Source organism: Neopsephotus bourkii, unplaced genomic scaffold, assembly GCF_033783945.1.
Source record: "Neopsephotus bourkii isolate Nb327-2 ecotype Australia unplaced genomic scaffold, CSIRO-AGI_Nbou_v1 NB_1831, whole genome shotgun sequence".
Classification (NCBI taxonomy): domain Eukaryota; kingdom Metazoa; phylum Chordata; class Aves; order Psittaciformes; family Psittacidae; genus Neopsephotus; species Neopsephotus bourkii.
Window position 1 is genome coordinate 962,114 of NW_026902304.1, and position 12,432 is coordinate 974,545.

General features: G+C 39.6%; 1 protein-coding gene across 3 annotated transcripts in view; it reads right to left on the reverse strand.

Moving 5' to 3' along the window:
* NTRK2 (neurotrophic receptor tyrosine kinase 2) overlaps positions 1 to 12,432 on the reverse strand; it is a 211,545-nt gene that overhangs the window by 77,292 nt on the left and 121,821 nt on the right. The gene's annotated exons all lie outside the window — the stretch shown is intronic.

Here is a 12,432-nt window from a genome sequence, read left to right on the forward strand (position 1 = left end):
CAGCAGAACTCAATGGAAAATTCCTCTGGTAGAAGTTTCTGCGCTGGAGGCCAACATGACACCATGGAGGAAGAATGGATGGGTCAGGGGCTGAGAGGGCCACACAGGAGATCTGGCTTCACTTCAGGGTCTGCCACAGATTTCCTGCATGAGCTGGTGCAAGGAATTTAATCCCTGGGATTCCCTTCTCATACAGGGAGAACAATGAAACACCCCCCCTTCTTCACCCTGTGCATGAAGCCCCAGGTCTGTAACCTACCCATAGACAAACCAACCAGCTCCAGGTTACAGGAGCAGGGCCATAACTCAATGGATCTTCAGGCAGAGGTTATTTGCAACAGGAATCCCACAATGCTTTGCACTTTGAGGTCTTGTTTGGACCCTGGGGCTGTAGAGTAACTTTCACAAATATTAATAAATAATTGCACTGTTCTCCACTTTTAAGGAAAAATATCAGCCAAGCAGGAAAAAGCATCTGCTTTTAGAGGATACCTGCAATCTATTTTCTGCATAAATTATAATAAAAAAAAAATGCTAGCAACATGGTATAAAAATAGTATTATGGCATCACAATAGTGATACAAAGCAATCAGGGATAGGGCCTTCTCACTAGGGGAATTCTTTTTATGGATTAATTCAAAGTAATCTGATTTCAATATGAAATTTTTCCTGCTGAAATGTTTTTCCTTCCAATCCAAAGATAATTAGATTTCACCACTTTAGATTCATGACAAAAACAAAGCATAGTTACAAAAAAAATAAAGAAGAGGAAGAAGAGAAAGAGGAAGGAAGGAAGGAAGGAAGGAAGGAAGGAAGGAAGGAAGGAAGTCAAAAAATGGAGAAAAAAGAGAGAAGGGGAGAGAGAAGGAGAGAAAGAGAAGAGAAAGAGAGAGCGAGTGAAGGAAAGAGAGGGAGACAGAAAGAAAGAAAGAAAAAGAGAAAGAAAAAAAAGAGAGAAGAAAAAAAGAGAAGAGAGAAAGAAAGGAGGGAGAGAGGGAGGAAGGGAGGGAGGGAGGGAGGGAGGGAAGGAGGGAGGGAGAGGAAAGAGTGATGGAGGAAGGAAGGAAGGAGTGCATTAACATTTTAAAGCACTTGGATACCTGCTGTACTTCAAAATACTGAAATTCCCATGGGCACCCTACACTGATGAGAAGAGCTTTTGACCTCTCTGTGGAAATGGGTTTTGAAAATAATAAATGTGTAAGTGCTTGAAAAGTGACTGCTTTAGTAATGTCAATCATGAGAATGAAAAGCATTCAAGATGTGACAATGCAGTTGCACTCCATGGGACAGACTTTCTATTGGTACCAATATTTAAAGCCCCATTGACTTCAGTGGAGTTTCACCCTTTAATCCAAAAATGTTTGGACTTTGTTAGGTATCACGTGCAGTTACTTACAACCACTTTTGTTTTTTAGAGTCAACCCCCTTCCCAGATAGTCCAACAAGAAAATTAATGGTAATGGGTGTAAGAATACAAGAAAATGTGCCAAATATTAATTGAACACAAGTCAGGACATAGAAAATTTTGATTCCCACAACACTGGTTTCAGCATAAAGCTAGCTGAAAATATGACTGAAAAATTTAATAGTGTAAAATAAATTTTTAAAGATTTGGCAGCAGGAAAATGTTGATTTCAGTTACTTTTTTGGTTTTCTAAGACAAAGAATTAAATTCAACACTCCAAAGTGGAAAAGCTTCTTCCACCCCACCTCCACACAAAAAAAAACCAAACCAACAAGAAATCTTGCTTATAATTTTGAAATATTTGCCCAAATAAGTTTTCATTTTAAAATACCGAATTATTTAAATTTTATTGAAAATGTTTATTTTTCCATTTCAATATTTCAATTCAAAACTTGAGACAAAATTGACTAAAGTGCCTTCCCTCTACCTTAATTTCCATTCTGATTTCAAAGCAGAAAGTAATTTTGAAATGCTGAAATTTCCCATGGGAGGAAAATTCTATTTTTTAACAGCTTTACTTCTGTGCATTTAATATCTCAGCTATTACCCTGAAACTCTGGAGGGGGGGGAGGAGTTGTACTGAAGTTGGAATAATTCAGTAAAGGCTGAATTATTCTGGTTGTATAAAGTAACAAAGGCACTAGGACCTTCCTCTCTCACTTTGCATTGTCGTGGAGGAACCACGTTTTCAAGGCTATCACCAGATGAAGAACTGGATGCCCTATCCATTAAAAACCATGTGCAAATGAAAAGGATGCAGAGAATGGAAGTTAAAACTCATCTTCAAGCATAGCTAAGTTGTTAGCAAGTTCTAATGAAGTTACAGAGGTTTGAACCAAACCAAAGATTTGAATACCACTGTTTTTTGAGAAACTTTGCATCCTGATCTGAATGCTTTAAGTACTCAGAATATCTCTCCCAGGCTGAGCAAAACTATAATCATTAGGGAAGGATTCTGTAATTTAATTCCTATCCTACTGAAAATACTTCCATACACAAATCCTTTGGAAGAGCTAAAGTTTTGCATACAGCGGTATTTTTGTGCTAGAACCTAGCATTTGGTTTATGATGGGCCACACCATCTTCAGTAAGGTTGGCGCTCTTACATTAATATTCCCAATACAAAGAAAATCAGTGTAATGACTCATCTGCTTTTCAGCAACCAATGCAAATCATATCTCTTGAATATGCAGTACCTTTGATCATCACAAGGACTGCCGTTACTTTTCCCTTATCCCAGCATCCTAATAACCTTTCTTCTCATGTCTCCAGCAGCACAAGTAGCAGACAGGGTCTGGAGCTGGGGAGCACAGATGGGTACAGAAATAAATGGTGACCCAGAAGAACTTTTTGCTCTTCAGCTGCTTGTACTCTATTGATCCTTTCACACTTCCCAGTGTTCAAAGATGTTTTATAATTATGACCATAACAAATCAGGGATTCAAGAGGACTTTCCTCCTGAACATCTAGAGAAGCAATAGACATCAGTTTAAAAGCTATAAAACCAAACCAGCAAACGGTTAAAGCTGCAGATACAAGGCCCTGCTATGCCAACCTCCAGCTCTTTTCACTGAGGCTCCAGAGGAGTGTGGATAAAATTCCCTTCCTAGCCCAACCCAGATATTCAATTAGTTGGCTGTCAGAATGAAATGCAAGCAGGAGGGAAAGCTCGATGAACACATCAGCCTAGTGAAATGAAATTAAAAAGATCCTTAATCAAGCATTTCTGCTTTTAACAGGTCGGCTAATGTATCAAAATTAAAGTTTATTTGTCCAAATCCTTTTGTCCCCCAGATCCAAATCCAGAAATCAGGGAAGCCAAAACCTAGGTGGTGACTTCAATCGCTTGAACTTTGGAACAATACAAACAGTGCAAAATACTGGCTTAATTGGAGTAAATAACCAACAGGCCTCCTCTTTTATCTTTCATATCTTTTATTTCCTTCTTCCTCCCCCACCCTCTTCTTCCTTCTCTTTGTCTGGAAGGGGGAGATTTGGCACATCACCGTCTTGCAGGGTGCCACTGCTTACTGGAGCCCTCTCTGGCTATTGCTTGTATTGCTTAAATACATGCAAGTTGCAAGCTTTTGTATTTTCCCCTGCAGTTTCCCTATTGTTTGAACATGATTTACCTCTTCATCCCTGTGATGCTGGTTCAATTTTGCCCTTTCTAATGAATTCTATTAGGAATTGTGCCCCAGAGTTTATATTTATGATGTCATGTACAGACCGGTGTCATATTTAACAACATACTGGCTTAAACAACACCTAGAGATAAGACTTATATTCTCAATGTCTGCAACACAGGAGGTATTCTCTGAAGCAAAGCCTGAGGACATACATGAATTCTGTTCATACAGAGCAGCTGCCTGTTAAAGGTACCAAGCAGAATTTTAAAGAGGCTCCACCACATTTCCTTTGTTCCATAATCTAGCTACAAAAGTCTGAATGAAAAATATTTCATATTTTTGCATTCATGGGTACAGTGTGTACTTCATAAGCTTTTACACTGTTTTTCCCTGATGAAAGCCCACCTTTCACTGGGCTGAAGAGGAGAGGAGAAGAAACTTTAGTCTCCTATGAATCAAGCCATCACCTTCTGTGGGTCAGAGTGAGTACCTGCTACTCAAAAGTGTGATTTCATTTAAAGTCTCAAATTCAAATGTATCAGGATGCAGAAATTATTAGTTTGCACTGTATTAAACAGCTAGCTAGTTTACTTAACAGCAAAACCCAAAAGCTGATTCCAAATATATTCTTGTGAAAGACAATGAGGTTTGTCACAGATGAGGTTAGATAAAGGTTGTTCACAGAATCTGAGATACAAAGAAAATGAAGAAACAAAGAAAACAGCACTCACTGTTTTCGCTCAAATGTGTTCAAATAGGCTTTGATCTATAGTGATCTTAGCCTGATTACCCAGATAGTTAGCATGCCATGCAAAGCTCCAAATCCAGCTCAGCACTTACATGGCTTCTAGAATCTGCCGGCAGAGAGCAGTGAATGGAATTAATGGGCAGCTTGTGACCACAGAGGGTTTATACCTGAACTTGTAAACTAGTATTTCCTTTTCCTATTGTAAGAGCAAGGAGATATAGGAAAGATTTAAACTCAGGATTGCTATCTTTCCTTAGGCTGCATTTCCACTTACATAATTGCCTTTCTTTCTTAAAATTTGAAGCTCCTGCATCAAGATATGTTTCTGCAGCAGGTTTGTTCTTAGCACTTCTCTGAATTTGTCTCTTTCTGAGCCCTCCGTAAGTGGAGAGAAATTCAGGAAACAATTCTGACACAATTTTTCTGCAGTCTGCTGCTGTACTTCTTTATCGTAGGGCAGAGACAAGTCTCTCAGCCATTCAAATGTCCCCCAGCATGGTCTTTGGCTATAGTCATGGAAGAAATGAAGTTTCAGGAAGACAGCTCCTGAGATAGTTTAGGTAATGAGTACTATGGGCTTCAACATACATGCTTGCATACAGCATATCCACAGAGAAAGGTTAAGGAAAGGGTAACAAAATGTTTCTTAAAATATATTATGGACATTTGAACGGGATGACCTGGTCTGATGAGGCCAAGAACTCACTCTGAATGGGCACATATGATAAAAAATTACATATGATAAAAAATAAATGCCACAGGATCAGGCAGAAAGTCTGTCTGAAGGCTACACCAAAACAAATGAAATGCAAGGATTTCTCTGTACACTTTCTCTCCATTATTAAGAAAAACACCACAGTGCTTTTCTATGCTTTTCCCATATAAAGTGTTCTACGTATTTCTGTGTATGTATTCTGTCAATAAACTCAAGCTGCAAAGTTGAGATGTCAAAGCTGTCCTCCGTGGCAGCACTGTACACCTGTTTACCTTGAAACCATCCTAGCTTGCAGTCAAGAAAATTTACCAGTCCAAGATAGATCTCTTACCAGTTTGTAAATGTTGCCATTTAGCAAAGTCTTATGTCAGATTCTGAGGCCAAACTCAAAACACACATCGATCAATAGGCTGGAAAGACTCATGTTGATTAAAATGGGAAATCAATTCCAAACTGGGCAGCTTTCACTGCAAAATAAAGTTGGAACTTCTCTCTTCTTCCTCTGAAAAGGTATTTCTGAAAGATACAGTTTATTTTGCACTGTATTTATTCCTCAGTATGGTAGAATTTCAGGGTTATCTAAAATGATGTCATTAAAGGAGGCAAAAGATTGTAACCTTAAAGTGCAGTACAGCATTGTGAAAAATGTGTGAAACCAGTTCTATAAAGGAAACATGCTGCATCAGAATGTTTAATGCAAAATAACTCAATGAGTTGGGAATAGTACCCTTTCAATAAAATAAGGATTATTGCGAACAGCTGAATTCAGATTAACTTTCAGTTCAACTAACTGCATCTGAAGAAAAAACAATAGGCTTGTGTCTTCCTCTCCAGAAGCAAAAGCTAAGACAAAAAAGAAATCCATTCTCCAAGAAGGACTGTGTGAATTTGAGGTTTAGTTCTGTGCTCCTATACCACATCTTCAGGATAAGATCTGTGATATACTGTGTCTGAAACCACATCCCATTGAAAACCACCTTGTCTCCTCTCAGGGTTAGGCACAGTACTGAAAGGAGCCTTCCTGCAAGGTTGAGTTGAGCACAGAGCTTTTGGACTTCATGTCTTGATGCCTGCTGGGGCTGGCCATGACAGCTGAGGAGGTCTGGCTCACCAATCCAACCTCTCCAGTGGTGGCCAGAGAATTGATGTGACCTGAAGTCAAAGACAGTTTACACTTGTAGACAGCCACAGGCTGTGAGAGTGAACTCTCTGCCCTTCCTTTGCTGCACAGGGATGGGCAGCAGTCCCTTGTCCAGGCACACTGTGAATGCAGTGGTGATTCAGGGTCCTTGAGCCAAAAGCTCACCGCCATCACTGCATTGAATGCACCTCTGATGATGCTAACAGTTTCATGTCATTGCCTGCCAGGACAGAGATGCAACAGCTCTCTGCTGCAATGCCTGGGTGTGCCGGTGAGCTTCTGGCATTTTAGCTGATTCTAATCCCTCTTCTCCTGACCTGGGGGTTTTGGAGCAGGGGGATATAGATATGTTGCTGTTAATATCAGGAAGCTGCTGCATACCATACAATGAGTATCTGTTGGTTTGTTAGGGCTAGTATTTAAAAAAGGACATGGATCTTTATCTCACAGAGCATAAGTCAATTTCTATATGTTAGAAGACTTGAAAAGAATATACTTTTTAAGGTTTATTAGATACTTATTTGATGAAGGGTTTCTAATAGGTACAGTACCACCCATTTCTAGGTATGAGAAAACACTCTGAGACACACTGTAGCAATTTGTCTATTCCTGAGCTGAGCAGATTTGGTACACAAAATAAGGGTGAGAATTTACCACCAACACAGATAGGACTGGCAGTGCTGGACAATGGTAACACAAATCATTTTACTCTCACATGAAGATACCTCACCTTTGTACACTCCCCACTGAACAAGTGAACTTCATGGGCTGAAGCATCACAAACACATGAGAACAGAGACAGTCCTGGAAAGAGCAGCCCTAACAGGGTACTTGCACTTCCAAATCAGAGGATGAAGAATGAGCCCATAAGCTTTTGCCTTGTGCTTTACCACCCAAGAAGGAGCTTTTCAAGCTTTCCCACACAGTGCTGGTCAATGCATTTATGTCTGGAGGCAATCCCATTGCTATTCCAGTCTCAACAACCTCTTGAATGGAGACTGCAAATGCTGCAAAGGTTGCTTTTCTTCTCATGAGAATAAAACAGGGACAAGACAAATCATGTCCTCCTGCACAAGCAGTTGGAGTAAATCAGTCATGTATTGTTCTTTCTTTGCCAAAGGCTGAGACTGAAGTTCTTTTGTTTCTTTTCCATTTGTTTCTCCATTTTTGTGTTCCTCCCTACTTTGCGTGGGACACATTCCCCTTGATGGGTATCTGTGTTCAGCTATTTCTTTTTTGTTGTGAAAGCAGCCACAGGCCTTTCATGCTGTGGGCAACAAAAAATGAGAGCACATCCTTGAAAGACAGCCTAAGAAATCAAATATAAACAAATGTAAGCAATACTTATAAGTGAGAGGAGCTGTGTGGGAAAAGCTTCACTTCAGAAAGTTTCTAACTAAAACTATAGCTCAAAGAAGTATTCACAATGGCAACTGCAAATTCTGTCAAATCTGTATTTCCTTCAAAATGATATAAACAGAAGATTGTCTGAAGTTCAATTTGGGTTCTCACTGTCCAAACTTGAGAACAAATAACCACATGACAGAGACAACAACCCTATTTCCATTCTTTCTTTCCAGTGTTGTGGGAAACAAACCAAGGTAGGAGGAGGCAAGAGGGAAAGGAAGTGCTGCTGTGATGACAGCTTCACTTCTCATCCCCTTAAATCTGACTTCAACACTACAGTACAAGTCAGTGCTGCTCAAGTGATCTTCTTAGAGAATGAAAGCCTTTTCCTGCACCCTGAGACCTGTACAATTACTGACTTTCAACAGAGTTTCCAGCAAACAGTCCTCAAAGGTATTTAAGTAGCTAAAGGCAAAGCAATCGTTTACTGGAATTGTCCAAAGTACTAAGCTGACTAGCACTGATTTCTATTGACCAGACTTTACACTTCCAAGCTGTTCAGGGGCTTTATAGAAAACCAGTTAGTTGCTGATTTAGCACCAGAATGCCTTTGAGAAGCTCCTTTACATGTGCCTAGCTCACATCAGAGAATGGAATTTAGGTTCCCCAAATGCAAAAACTAAAACAAAACAAAACAAAGCAATAAAAAAAAAAATCCCTAGAGAGATTATTAGTTATACATAGGTTGCAATTTAGAGAAACAAGTGATAATTGGTAGGCATACACCACAATTTTTTTCTAAATGCAAACAATACCCTCATGCAGTATGTTTTCCATTTAAATGTTAATTGCCCCAAAAGATAATGAGCAAGTTGCTAGTCAGAGGTAGTGCACAGCTTTTCATCAACAGAACTTTAACAATTTCAGACCTCATTGCAGAGTCTTGACTTTTTTGCTGGAATCATGATTTCTTGCCTTTTTTTATTAGATGCAAATGGTCTTCATGGACAGATTAAGACTGCAAAACAAGTAACTTCTGGGGCAAAAAGTGATCTTATAAGTTCACCTCTGCACTAAATATGAAAATATTGCTTTCTTTCCAATTCTTAATTTTTGAGGTAGAAACCCAGACTTTTCAAGATGAAGGTTTCTACCTTTGGGAGGATTTCTTCCATCTGGTTGGAAAACAAAACAAAACAAAAAAGCAGGTCTCCTGAGTCTCAGAATGAGGAGCAGGATTTAAAAAAATCTAATTTCTCATGAACTTTTTCCCTATTACATTTTATTTGTTGGCAAAGGAAATATGCAACCACATATTGAGAAAAATATCTGAGACCTAAAGTGTTATGGTCTGGGAGAGACACCATCTTGTTAACAAAACTCAAATGCAAGTAATGAAATAGACTACCAATGCATATGGCTTATGTTTCTGACACATATGACAATAAACAATTACACAGACACAGATTTTTAATAGTGACAGCAATAAGGGATTAAAACATGCAATCAAGCTGCAGAATTATTTAGTCAAGATGATAAAATATACCTTCATATAACTTTTTACTTTTATTCAAACAATATCTCTTTCATACATTTACCTAGCCAATAAAACGTCTCAGTAAAGCACATCATGGGATCAGGACAATCAGTAAATATAATATGTATATCCTTACTGTAATCCCAACCTCCTTCATATTTGGCTTTCAGCACCTGAAGATTTTTGGTTTTCAGCATCTGAAGGTCCTGGAGTGCCTTGTTAAGCCTCCCAATCTCTGCATACTGGCTACCGATGAATGTCAAGACCAGTTCAGTTTGGAGAACCAGGTTTTACCTCTCTGCCTGGATTTCACTAAGATGGAACCATTTTTCTTCTCTGCATTCTGGTTGTTGAGGCCATGTGTATTTTATAGGAAAATGAGATGCTTATAAATGATTAGCTCTGTCAACTTGGGGGATTGACAGAATATCTCCAGGCTTAGGGCTTAGCTGATTGAGAAACCATGACAGCAGCCTTTCCTTTGTGACCACTCAGATATAAAAGCCTTTCAAAAGGGATGGAAATGCTGACAGAGTGTTTCTCTTGGGCAAACTTTCTACTGTACTCAGGGACCAACTCAGTATATTTTTATCCCGTAATGTGTGTCAAAAATTACCCTGTTTCTTCAAAATTATAGAAAAGTGTAGGGTGACAGGTACAACCAGCAACACGCTATAATTTGTTACATGGGAAATTAAGTCAAATGGAGATATTTCCCCTGTTTCCCTCCCTGCATCCTCACACTCCCTCCGTGCCACTCCATTGCCATGCCTGCCTGATTCCTGTGCATGGCTGCAGTGGTTGGGCTCAATGATCTTAAAGGTCCTTTCCAACCTAAATGAAGCTATGCTATGCAATGAGATTGTCTGGGGCAGGCAGTCTACTCCTTGTGCATTGCTATTATCTACAGGACACCATGAATGCAGGATAAGGAGCGCGTGGAACAAATCTGCTGCTCCAGGTCAGAGGCCTGGCAGATCCCGACAATGCAGAGGCTTTCTCTGTGAATTTTCCTTTTTGCCTGCAGCTTTTGTATCACCAGGCTCTCATATCCCTGCACTGCAGTGAAAGCCCATGTACCCACCAAGGAAATGTGCACTGGAGCCAGGCTTGCCTATGGGACTCCTGGGGCAAGGATGCCCAAGAAACAGAAAATGGGTCACCATGTTTCCTCCTTCTCTTGAACCTACCGTAGAAATGTAGACAACTACTTCCTTTTTTCTTATTAAATTACATGTTGCTGGTGACCCAAGGGCTGGGGAGAAGGCTGTCAGCCTACTCCAAAATAAAGCAGAACCAGACTGCCTTGCAGGGTATGAGTAGTCAGAGGCACAGAAACAACTGCATATTGAACTACAAGTAGCTGCACCTTTCCACAAACAACCAGTGACAAAAAAATTCAACTTAGTGTGTTCTGGTATCTGGCTACTCCCTTCTGCTCTCTGTGGTGGCCTTGCCAGGGCTTTCTCCCCAGTCTGGCAAAGCAGGGCCAGCTCCACACCTATCTGCTGCTGCCATGCCTAATGCTCCAAAATCAGGAAACTGAGTTTAAAAAGAATCACAACATAATAAACATGAAAAACAAATCCAGATTCTTTTTCCCATTTCCTCAGCTTTCTGGGGTCTGGCTCACGTTCTCAAGCTTTTCTTCACATTCTTCTCATTCTAAAATGAAATCTGACATTGTCACCAGAATCCCAAGACCCACAGCTTTAAAGAGAAAAGTCCAGTACTGTGAGAGTTGTGATAAAATGATAAAAATAACAGTCCTATTCCTCTTCTCCCTTAAACGTCATTCAAGAAGGTGACGGGCTGAAGTAGACCATTTCTGCAGCATTCCCATCTAATGGGGACAACTGAAGTCTAGCTATGTATATGTTTAAAAGAAATATGTAGTTAAAGAACAAAGACAGAAAAAGTCTGAGATCAACCTCAACTAAGTTGTGTAATAATCCCTAAAATGTAAATGAAAATCCATAATCATACTACAAAAAGGCTAGTGTTCAAAATGGGATAGAAGAGGGATCTCAGGTCTTCTGCCTTCAAAATCAGCATCATATCTGTAGTTAGCAATTTTACTGTGGAACTGCAAATTTTTTTTACTGATCATTTTTACAGATCAGCAAAATAAATCAAAATTATTTATAAACATTATTTCTAACTCATAAACTGCTGCAGACTTCCCTAACAGAGGCCAACTGTCAGTACAATAATTATTATCTAAACTGCATATTCGCGCTCCCAAACTGGAGAAATATAGATTAAATATGAAGACTATTTAATGAAAATACCCTAATTTCCCATCTGAAAGCCACAATCCTGTAACTCAATCGATAACACAACGGTTGTATGCATGACCAGCCACTGAAAATATCACGCAACTAAACAACCCACTGACTAATCAACAAGCCTGCCCAGAATTCTGTTTTTCATCATTGATAATACCTTTAGGGATCAAATTGAGTGAGTTGCAAGTATGAATTATCTGGGAATTGCAAACTGATGTCAGTGATGCTGCTGTTTATCTGCCCTGGGTGACCTGAAAGCTGGAGCTTGCAAACCTCTACAGGAAAGAGCAAAACTCCAGCTTTCCTTTCAGCTCCACCCAAACAACCATGGTGACTTTGTTGTGCTGGGGTGGGGGTTGCTGAAGTGAGATTCAGAGAACAATTTATTCTCAAAATCCCCAAACCACCTGCAAGCCATTTCTTATCCAGGTTCTGCCCTGAGAGTCTCAACCTGGGTACTTCCACTAATGTTTTATGTATGCCCTCTCCCCAGGTTTTGCTTTTCACATTACCAACAATGCAGCAATGTTATTTACTGACTGCATTTCCATCATTAACCATGGAAATATAATAGTAATGGACAGATACATTCCAAGAAATAGGCTGCAAACTAAGTGATGAAGAAAGTCCATAGCCATTCATGGGGAAAATGGTTTTGTTTTTTCCATCCTGTTTGAACAGGTCTGGTTGGCTCGGTTGGCAACTTTATCAACTACAATTTCTGTGCAGAAATATAGAAGACTAACTTTTGAAATATCAGTGTATTAATAAAAATACCATATAGCTTAGGTGCTGTGACAGCTCACAGATTAGTGAAGCTAACCATCTAGCAATAGTTAACATCTATGCCCTCAAGATACTACATCATCCAGTTGATTTCAGGGGATAAAAATCTTTGCAAAGTTCAACATCCACGCAAGTTTTCTGCATCTGGCAGTGTTACTTCACTACAAAGTTATGCCCCAATTTTCAACAGCAACAACTGAACAGTGCTGGTAACTCCCAGGCATGAGGTTTGCAGGCCGATGCTCAAACACAACAGGGTTTATAATGACTTAA